Here is a 12,038-nt window from a genome sequence, read left to right as displayed (position 1 = left end):
GTAGTTCTTTGACTTGTGGTAGTATAATCTTCACATGGTGTTCCCCCTGTGTACCTGTCTATTGACTTTCCAAGGTTAAGTAATCTTATTTTATTCCCTTAAAATATTACATTAGGATTTGCAATAATATGTATTAAAGTTGATTTTTTTAAAAAAATTGTTATCAGTGTTTATAATCAACCAAAATAACATTTTGGTTTGTGTGTGGCAAAGCATAGATACCACATGTGCTACTTTTGGGGTGCTCATTGTTAAATAATTTTATTTGTAGATGCATCTTTGTGGAAAGGTATACAAATATAAATACAACAATTGAAAGATATAATTATCTGGGCCTTTGGTAAAAAATAAAATAAAATTACCTAAAATCTGATTGTGGTGAAAATCTAGGATTTACAATAACTACAATTAAGGTCCCTATGGCTTTAAGACTACTAAAACATACTGGTTGAATATGATAAATAGTTTTTGAAGTTTTACTGATAGAAAAACATGATATCAATTTGTCTTCATTATCAATAGTAGGAGACTTGACATTGATGTGAATATGACTACCCTATATGATATAACTCTCTTAATGATGAAGCAAAGACAAATTTGAGGGTCAATGGGAAAAAGTTGGATCAGGCCTAAAATGCTTTCTACTCCCTGCTGAGCACCTCTTCTGCTGTTAGTATTAACTACAATGTTATTAAAATGTCACAATTTTAGCGAATAGTTTTGTGAGATATATTTGCTGGTACTGCTCATATCTTCTGTGAAACTCACAACATGAAAAAATTAGCATCAATTCCTCATCCTGTAAAGGAGATAAAATTAACTTTGTGAAGAGATTCTCTTGGGCTGTTTCAAATGAATATATTAATTTATTTAATGCATTGCTGCTCTGGTGTTAAAATAGTTAGAAGAGTAAAACATGTTATGGACCTAAAACAAAAATCCTTAGATAGATGTAGATATTTAGACTTAGAAGATCTATAGATTTCATTTATATAACCTTTAATAAGTCATAAACTTCTAAACAAAATAATGAAACTTCGTTCCAGAAAAATTGACACATACCCTATAACAAAGTTTTACCAAAAAAAGTCATGGATTTTACGGACTATCTGTAGAATCTGCAAATGTACTATCTGTAGATGCCTGATTTCAGGCCTCTCTGCAGACCCCTGCTAATTTTGTACATTGTGTGTGTGTGTATATACACACATATATATATCCCTATAAAATAAAACACTCTGAACCAATCAAATCCTTTAAGATTTTTGAAGAAGCTGAAATTCAAGAACTTTAATAAGGTTTTATAGGGGATACAGTAGAATTTAAAAAGACAATTTGCAAAAACCATTGTGTTGAATTGAATATGAAAAGTAATATTAAGTTTTTGTTTTAAAATTTTTTGATGAACAGTCTACTTACGAGTTGTGAGAACTATACTTGAACACTGTTATTTACTTCATGGATTATATATGTCATGCAGCATAAGTAAAAGAGTGAAAATTTTAAATAAAAAGTGAATAACCTGAATAATTTTCTTAAGGTCCAAGAGCCCACAAATGAGGATCTTAACCCTCGTATCTGTGAGCCTCATTACTGGCCGTCCCACTCCTTGGTGGCGGCAGAGCTGGCTCAGGGATTTCCTCATGATCCTGTGTGATGGAAGTGAGAGCCACTGTTGCCCTCAGCTGGGGCTCAAACAAACCTGCCAAGGTGTCTCTGATGACACAGCCCATAAGGTCCCCTCTTTACATACAGGTCTTTCTGTGTGGTTTTCAGCCCTCCTGCCCATCAGAAACACCACAGCAGTTTAAACAGTATGGGAATCAGGGAGTCAACCCAAAACTACTGAATCAAAATCCCCAGAGAGAGAAATCTGGGGAGTCAGTATATTTTAAAAGCTCCAAGTGATTCGATTGCACAGCTGTGAATGGAAAGCTCGGGCCTAGGCTGTGACTCCTCTCAAATGTAAGTTCATTTAAGGAGAGAAATTTCTGATGATTGATTTCCTGCTCACACCACACGAAGGCATCACAGTGGGAGGGCAGGAGGGTGTGTATTGCTTTGTCTGGAGGCTTCCTTCACTTTCTATTAAAAATGGGATTGGCTCAGGCAGCATAGCTAGATTTGAAGTGGAAAACTTGAGCCTAGGGGTTAGGGGGAAGTGATCACCCACCCTGTTCATCTGTCTCTTCTTTTCCATCATCTTCCCCTCCTGGAGCCCCAGAGCAAAGAACTCTCAACACCTGTCTGATGCGTGATTAGCTCTGGACACTCCAAAAGCTACTTTGGAAAAAGTTAGGTGTCTTTTTTTTTTTTTTTTTTTTTTTTTTTTCTTTTATTATTATTATTATTATTATTATTATTATACTTTAGGTTTTATGGTACATGTGCGCAATGTGCAGGTAAGTTACATATGTATACATGTGCCATGCTGGTGCGCTGCACCCACCAACTCGTCATCTAGCATTAGGTATATCTCCCAATGCTATCCCTCCCCCCTCCCCCCACCCCACAACAGTCCCCAGAGTGTGATGTTCCCCTTCCTGTGTCCATGTGTTCTCATTGTTCAATTCCCACCTATGAGTGAGAATATGCGGTGTTTGGTTTTTTGTTCTTGCGATAGTTTACTGAGAATGATGATTTCCAATTTCATCCATGTCCCTACAAAGGACGTGAACTCATCATTTTTTATGGCTGCATAGTATTCCATGGTGTATATGTGCCACATTTTCTTAATCCAGTCTATCATTGTTGGACATTTGGGTTGGTTCCAAGTCTTTGCTATTGTGAATAATGCCGCAATAAACATACGTGTGCATGTGTCTTTATAGCAGCATGATTTATAGTCCTTTGGGTATATACCCAGTAATGGGATGGCTGGGTCGAATGGAATTTCTAGTTCTAGATCCCTGAGGAATTGCCACACTGACTTCCACAAGGGTTGAACTAGTTTACAGTCCCACCAACAGTGTAAAAGTGTTCCTATTTCTCCACATCCTCTCCAGCACCTGTTGTTTCCTGACTTTTTAATGATTGCCATTCTAACTGGTGTGAGATGGTATCTCATTGTGGTTTTGATTTGCATTTCTCTGATGGCCAGTGATGGTGAGCATTTTTTCATGTGTTTTTTGGCTGCATAAATGTCTTCTTTTGAGAAGTGTCTGTTCATGTCCTTCGCCCACTTTTTGATGGGGTTGTTTGTTTTTTTCTTGTAAATTTGTTTGAGTTCATTGTAGATTCTGGATATTAGCCCTTTGTCAGATGAGTAGGTTGCGAAAATTTTCTCCCATTTTGTAGGTTGCCTGTTCACTCTGATGGTGGTTTCTTTTGCTGTGCAGAAGCTCTTGAGTTTAATTAGATCCCATTTGTCAATTTTGGCTTTTGTTGCCATTGCTTTTGGTGTTTTAGACATGGTGCCTACATCATTGGGTTCATAGATGATCAAATGAGTGTGTTCATGGGGTGTGTGTGTTTAAGATTTACTAAATTCTGGTACATAGTAATTCTCAATAAATTCTAACTCCCATTAAAAAAAAAAAAAATAAAATAAAAAAAAAATAAAAAGTGAATAACCTTTTATTATCATAGTATCCATTAATCCTAGAATAATGATTAGCTCAACACAAAATAGTGTCCTTCACAAAGAAATATTAGATAAAACTAATTGAGCTGTGCTTCTAATTAGCAAATAAATTTTGCTATGACAGAATTTAAAAACAAAAGAGCAAAAGCATATTTAAGCCTTGTTAAAAACGATATTTGTCACCAGAGTAAAGCAATAAATTATTATGATACTTTGACATTATTTACTCACATTCAATTTTATCTGATTGGTGTTGAGTTAATCATCAAACAAAAATATACTGCTTAATAAAGCCAATTATATACAAGTAGGCTTTGAATAATTGAAAGGTGCAACATTTTAGAAAGTGTTGACTATACAGGTAGTTAAGGTAGATTTCTTGACTCTGCTTACCTGTTTTCAGGACCAGTAAATTAGTCATAATGATAATTTAATGATTATAAAGTACATTTTGTCCACTTAAATAATACAATAAATAAGGAAATAAATGTTGAAGTGTTATTGAAAACACTCTTTTAATTCAACCATGTATTAAAAATTATGTAGGTTCTGCTACTTCTCTGAACTAATTACCAGTGTCATTTCCATAATTACGTACCATATTCATTTCACAGAGCAACATTTAAAATGGAAATAACATAATGTATCATACCCGCTTCAATAAACTGTATAGTTGAAAATATGCACGAATAAATTTTAAGGTATATGAGCTCTTGAATCAGTGGTGTCACAAAATATCTGGGAAGTAAACATGAATATTGTTAAGTTAGTTATTCTAACCTTGAGCTCATGACTTTTTGTACTCTATGTAAATTCAAAACAGTAAAATAAGCTTCATGCAAATTATTCTATTCTGAAATCTGTGATTATGTAGATAAAAACTGAGTTTAATTTTACCTTTTCAAGGAGATATTGATATAAGCATTATGGTCTGTATTTCAAGAAAAATGCTTACTTTTTGGTAAAACAAACTTTGTAAAGCACTTTTAAAGCTTGAGAGTGATTTCTCATACGAAAGAAGTAACACAGTGAATTTAACATATTCTTCAGTAATTAACATGACAGTTTAGAAACAAACATTTCTTGAGCTGGGGCAATAAGGGCATAAGTTCTAGAGAAACAATGTGATTTTAAGTATATTATATCATTTGATCCTAAAAATTAACACAAATTAAGGGCTTGGCAGAGACTCGGAGAAAAGTAAAAAATATAAATATACTGGGAAATAAAGTTTGATTATAACCAACTGTCTTTCCTGCTCCCATCTCCCCCATGCTCTGCACTCTAGTTGCCAGAACTGGAATCCATAAAATCTCACAGGCTAAACATTAACAGACAATCTGGAACCAGATTATAGTTGTAAAGTTCCATTAATGCAAATCAGCTTACTCTATTTGCCAGGCTTGTTTATCTGCTTTATCAGCCAAAACAGTTAACCAGGTTCTTCTAGAGAGGGATCCCTTTCCTGTTCTGATGGTTAATACCAAGTGTCAACTTGATTGAAGGATGCAAAGTATTGATCCTGGGTGTGTCTATGAGGGTGTTGCCAAAGGAGATTAACATTTGAGTCAGTGGACTGAGTAAGGCAGACCCACCCCTAATCCGGTGGACACAATCTAATCAGCTGCCAGAGAATATAAAGCAGGCAGAGGCCGGGCATGGTGGCTCATGCCTGTAATTCCAGCACTTTGGGAGGCCCAGATGGGTGGGTCACCTGAGGTCAGGAGTTCAAGACCAGCCTGGCCAACATGGTGAAACCCTGTCTCTACTAAAAATACAAAATTAGACAGATGTGGTGGCACATGCCTATAATCCAAGCTACTTGGGAGGTGGAGGCAGAAGAATCATTTGAACCCGGGAGGCAGAGGTTGCGGTGAGCCAAGATCACACCATTGCACTCTAGCCTGGGCAACAAGTGAAACTCTGTCTCAAAAAATAAAATACAATAAAATAATAAAGCAGGAAGAAATAAGTGTAAAGGCAAGACTGGCCTAGCCTCGCCTCCCAGCCTACATCTTTCTCCTGTGCTGGATTCGTCATGCTCTCAAACATTAGACTCCAAGTTCTTTAGTTTTGAGACTCGGACTGGCTCTCCTTGCTCTCCTTGCTCCTGAAGCTTGTAGACAGCCTATTGTGGGACCTCGTAATCGAGTAAGTTATTACTTAATAAACTCCCCTATGTATATATGTCCTATTAGTTCTGTCCCTCCAGGAAACCCTAATACACCTGTTTTAACTAGACTTAGAATTCTGGAATGGAATTTCACTCCCAAGCCTCAGCCTTCATTCCCAGCTGGCAGACCTTCCTAATGTTCCCCCTTTTACCAGAATCGCAGCATATTGCCTGCTTTCAGATTCCCATTGCTATGTTACAAATATCTGCAGAATATCCCTATTAGCTTTGCCCTTCCAAATATGTTGACATTAGAGATTGCCTCTCTGTCTAGGCACTGATCCTTGGTTGCCTTTTGCTGGTCACTGGATTTGTTAGAAAACATGACTCTTTCTCATTAAGTGATGCTGAACTAATTTAATAAACCATTTATTAGTTTTTTTATTGAAGATAGATTAGGTGACCTAAATCATTTTCTTTGTTCTCTCTGACCAATACTTTTGATTTTTTTTTAAATTTGGGGATTCTTGGTAAACACAAATAGCATCAATTGTAACTAAGAATGCATATAATTTTGTCTCATTTACCTAGAATTATTCTGAGTGTTTGAGAAAGTTCAGTAATTTTATCTTAATCTTTCTATGGCTTACTTTTTGAAACTATAAAATAGTAATTTATAGGATTGTTTAAAGGATGAGTTAATTTAAAATTACATTTTGTAAAATATACACATATATTGCATAAACTATATAAAATTTTAATTTTTACTAATGAAATATTTGCATGTCAAAATGTATCCAGAATTGTGCTAGGTCCATAACTGAAATAGATGACATTTTCAGCCCCGACTATCTTGCAGATTAGTGTAAAGACCGATATTAAAAAATAATTTCATGCATCTGATAAATACTGTAATTAAAATATGTGTAAGGTACTGTGGTCTAAAAAGGACATCACCAATGCATGGAAAGAGTACAGTCTTGCACGCTGTGGTACAATTTTAATTTTGCTCTCTAACTAGCAAGAAACATTAAAAAATTTAAAACAAGCACATGAAATGCTGTGGACATTTAGTATATAAAAATAATTTTACTCTTGGCCCTCAAAATGTCACTAGACATTTAGGATTATTATAATCCTAAAAATGAGTTAAAATGTGTGAATTTAATAGGTCTTTTTTAAAGAAAATATATCTTTCAGATGTAGAACATTTGGACAATATGTTACACTTAGTTTTCTTTCAGAGGTTTAGAATCCCAGGTATTCAGCAATTACTTTAATGTCTATATAGCTTTTAATAAGAATAGTACTGTAATTCAACAGGAATAGTAATTTAAACCCTAACAAAAAGGTAGGATCCAAGAGAATATAATATCAACTCTTCTTTAGTCCTCTTAGTTCATTTCTGACTGAACCCATTTTGTGTTTTCTAATTTTCTGTGTGATAGGCATTTTCATGCAGGGCTGTGCATCAAGTTAATTCTGCAAAGCCCAATTTTGACTGGCACGCCAGTACTTTATAGCTCGATGAGCAGACAGGGAGAGTGTCTCATAATCTATTGTTAGATTTCAAAAGTTTTGCAAAGAAAAAAATGCACAGATACTTTTCATCTTTTTAGAATCTTTAAGACATCGTTCACCCTAAATGAAGGCAAAATATATGGAAAACCTCCCCCACAAAACATACATTTTTAGTAACCAGTAACACCAATTTTCCTACTTAGTGTACATCAATTTTCCCTCATTTGAATAATTGTAGTTCACATTTATCTGCCCGTTCACTCATTTTATAGCTGATTTCATTGAAAATTGAAAAATGTGAAAAAATAGCCTCTTTTGAAAATCAGTGTATATGAAATTAGAGCTTCAAAATACATAACATGGGGATACTTTATAACATATTGGAAAAATAAGGAAAAGGTAAAATGATATTTTATATACTCAATTCATATTCTAAAACCATTATCAGTTGGTATAAACTACCAACAAGCCATTTTACTTTTTAATGTCTATTCTCATCGATAACATATATATATATATATATATATATATATATATATATATATATACTTATGCTGCTATATTTGCTAATCACCATTTATTTCATTTCATTTAACTCAGGCAAGTAAGTTTAGTATGTAGAAATGTCTGGAATAATACCTGTCTTGTAGTATGTCTTCAAAAAACTCATCTTCCTTTTGCGTAGTCCCAATGTCAAAATATTTCATCCTTTCATTAAAGATGGGATGACAATAATGATTATTTTGAGTGTAACCACCATCTTTAAAAAAAATTCTTTTCATATGCCCAACAATCTGCTTTTAACTTTACATGTATTTCTTATAACTACTTTGTGTCAATGTACTATAAAATATATAATACATTTGTGTATCTACATAATTATTCAATTAGTAGACAACTCTTTTTAATTACCATATAGCGGAACATTTGTGGGATTATTTATTCATGGTCTCTAAGAGCTTTTATTGCCTACATTGGGAAGATATAACATGTAGAAGATAAATAAAATGCAAAAATTCTCTAAAATATGTAAAGGACATTGTACAAGCACTGATAAGGGAGTAGTCCATTCTGGGCGAACGAAAATCAGGACTAATAGCCATATATCCACATAAACAGCTGTTAGTCAACTCAAAACATGGCCAATGGTTAATAATAATACAAACATAATTTTAGTACCACAATTTTTATTCCTATGAATTTTTCATCTTAATGTAGCAGAGTATGATTGACCACATTTCTCATGTGGCACTGTAGCTGTCATAATTTAAATAAAATATCATTAATACAAGGTCCACAGGAAAACACAAATCTAACTCAGCCCCTTTTATAAGAGAACTAATCCCTTTCACAAGGGCTTCATCTTCATGATCTAACTACCTTCCAAAAGCCCCATCTCCTAATACCAATGTTGAGGATTGAGATATCAACATATGAATTTTGGGAAGACACAAACATTTAAATGATAGCACAGAAAAATTTTAAAATAATTAAAATATTACTCAAATAATTATAATCATACATTTTCATATACAGATCTGGGACTCAAACAAATCTGTACATGTCCTATCATAATTTTTAAATGAAGGGAAATATTTAGCAATTAATCAAATAAGGTGCAATATAGGTATATGTTTATTTTCCTTCTATTAGAATCATGTTATTTTGGACTTCCTGGACATCTTGAGTTAGAAGAATGATGTTTTAAGTGTGGAGGTTAGCAATTTTGATGTGATCTTTCAAAGTTACCTCTGTAAATATCAAATTTGAGAGATTTAAAAAGGTACCTTCTGTGGTAGAACAATAAGGTATGAAGAATTGAATTCAGAGAACAATCAGTCCTCCTTCTCCATTTCTCTATAATGGTATAACCTGGACTGTATTTTCTTACTTTACAGTATAAGAATTAAAGGTGTACATGTTAGTTTTAACAGCATCAATTACATATTAACAATGGAGTACTTTTAAAGGTCCAAGTTCTTGTGTTTCTATGATATCAACCATTAATTATCAAAGGCATTTTCTCCGGGTGGTCAATATTGTTTGAAGGTAGATAAATTTTATATTTAAGAAATTTGGGTTGTGTGGACGTAGATGAATAATGGTTAGCTGTCTTTATTCAAATTATCTAGTGTTCAGTGGAGAATTAAACCTATCCCAGGGTCTGCAATCTCAATTACTACCCAAGCAAAGGGATGGCTAACTTTTGAAGAGAAAATTACTCCTTCTATAATTACCTACTATTTTCAACTCTCCTAACATCTGCCAGCATAAGTCTTCTAATTTTATAAATGACTGCATTTTAGACAGATTTCAATGCTGGTTGGTTTTTTTTTTTTTTCTCCCAGCTTTTTAAATCCTTTGGAAGAGAAAATCCTTCCTTTGTTCTCTCCAAACTTCCATGTTTCACATCTGTAATCAATGCAGCAATATAAAAAAGTGACAAATTTGGATATCATCTGTGCATTACCAAATTTCACATCAAGCATCTAATATCTTATTAATGTTGTGGCAAAAGCTATGCTAGTTGGCAGAATGGTTTACTTAAGAATTACAGTCTTTAACTTCCTAGTTAGAGTGGCATTGAATACATATGGCCAAATTTGTCAATTTCCCAGTTATTAGATGAGCATGCTGAGCCATCTCTGTACTACAAAAAGCACAATTACAAGAACATCTGCCCTCTAATGTTGTGATGGTTAATATTGAGTGTCAACTTGATTGGATTAAAACACGCAAAGTATTGTTCCTGAGTGTGTCTATGAGGGTGGTGCCAAAGGAGATTCACATTTGAGTCAGTGGACTGGGAGGGCAGACACACCCTCAATCTGGGCGGGAACTATTTAATCAGCTGCCAGCATGGCTAGGATAAAGCAGGCAGAAAAAAATGGAAAGACTAGACTGGCTAAGTTTCCCAGCCTTCATCTTTCTCTCGTGCTGGATGCTTTCTGCCCTTGAACATCAGACTCCAGGCTCTTTAGCTTTGGGACTCTTAGAAGAGTCATTTGTCAGGGGCTCTTGGGCTTTTAGCCACAGACTAAAGGCTGTGCTGTCAGCTTCCCTACTTTTGAAGTTTTAGGACTTGGACTGATCCACCACTGGCTTGCTTGCAGATGGCCTATTGTGAGACTTTGTATTGTGATGGTGTGAGTCAATTCTCCTTAATAAACTTCCTGTCATATATACATCTATTCTATTAGTCCTGTCCCTATAGAGAACCCTGACTAATACAAACAATGAAAAGTTCATATCTTTTAAGTAGATATGAAACATATATATATGAACTAGAAATATTTAGAGTACTGAGTGGGTTTAAAAACAGTGCATTGTATGATGAATATTTACAGATATAACTTTATCCACCTATATATTTTTCTGTTTCCATTGATTGTCCATCTAAATTTAACATATTTACAATTCAATTCAGGTGTAAAGTAGACTGCAAAGACAAAATATATAGGACAATGTAAATAATAAACAAATGAAGAATTTGACATGGGAAAACAAAATTCAATATGAGGAAAAGGTAAAAACCCACAAATAACAAAGGAACTGTAGCTAATGATTTAAGAGTAAGGACTTAACCAATGACTCGGGTTTGAAGCTCACATCTAAAACTGGATAGCTATATGACTTTGAGCAAATTAGGCAGCTATTTCCCCATTTCTATAGCCCCATAGTTTGCGGTGAGGTTAAAGAGTTAATATATATGCAGACTTCAGAACAACGCACATCACAAAATTAAAACAATGTGTTTGTTACTCAATATGCAAATAAAGTGTCAATGATTGCCACTATTCAGCTTAAATATAACTCAGGTCTTTCTAGTAATAAAAGTACAAACAGCACTTCTTTTTACATTTTTCCTTTTTAAAATTCAGTTTTCTCATGTAAGAATTTTTGTAAGAATTGTAAAGCATATAAATGTATGGTCTTGTATACAATTACTATCTATTACCTGTTTGGCATTGTTATTATCATATAATTCTCAGAACACATATCAACCTGCAATTACCAAAGATTGTTTTATGTTTCTGTTTTTATTGGTTGGCACTTTTTTTGCTAATTTATAGGATTAATTTTTGATGCTGCGATTAGGAAAATAGTATTTAAAAATGCCAAGAACATTTCTTCCAAAAACACATAACTGTCCAGGCACGGTGGCTCATGCCTGTAATCCCAGCACTTTGGGATGCCGAGGCGGGCAGATCACCTGAGGTCGGGAGTTTAGACCAGCCTGACCAGTATGGAGAAACCCCATCTCTACTAAAAATACAAAATTAAGCCAGGCGTGGTGGCGCATGCCTGTAATCCCAGCTACTCAGAAGGCTAAGACAGGTGAACCGCTTGAACCCGGGAGGCAGAGTTTGCGGTGAGTTGAGATAGCGCCATCGCACTTCAGCCTGGGCAACAAGAGCAAAACTCCGTCTGAGAAAAAAATAAAATAAAATAGCTGGTATTACACGGAATGGAATTTCCTAAGTATCTTTTGATAAATGTTAAAGTAACAATGTTTAAATCCAACTTAATACATATAATTTCTGAGAGAAATTCAGTTAATATATGAAGATATATATAATGTATGTATATATACATATATACACAAACATAGAAGAGAGCTATGGTCTTGAACTATATATATACACATGTATATTATATACATATACACAAGTATATTATATACATATATACACACGTATATTATATACATATATACACACGTATATTATATACATATATACACATGTATATTATATACATATATACACACGTATATACATATATACACACATATATACACATATATACATGGGTATATAT

The sequence above is a fragment of the Pongo abelii genome, chromosome 14, assembly GCF_028885655.2.
Source record: "Pongo abelii isolate AG06213 chromosome 14, NHGRI_mPonAbe1-v2.0_pri, whole genome shotgun sequence".
NCBI lineage: Eukaryota > Metazoa > Chordata > Mammalia > Primates > Hominidae > Pongo > Pongo abelii.
Note: the sequence above shows the minus strand (reverse complement) of the source record.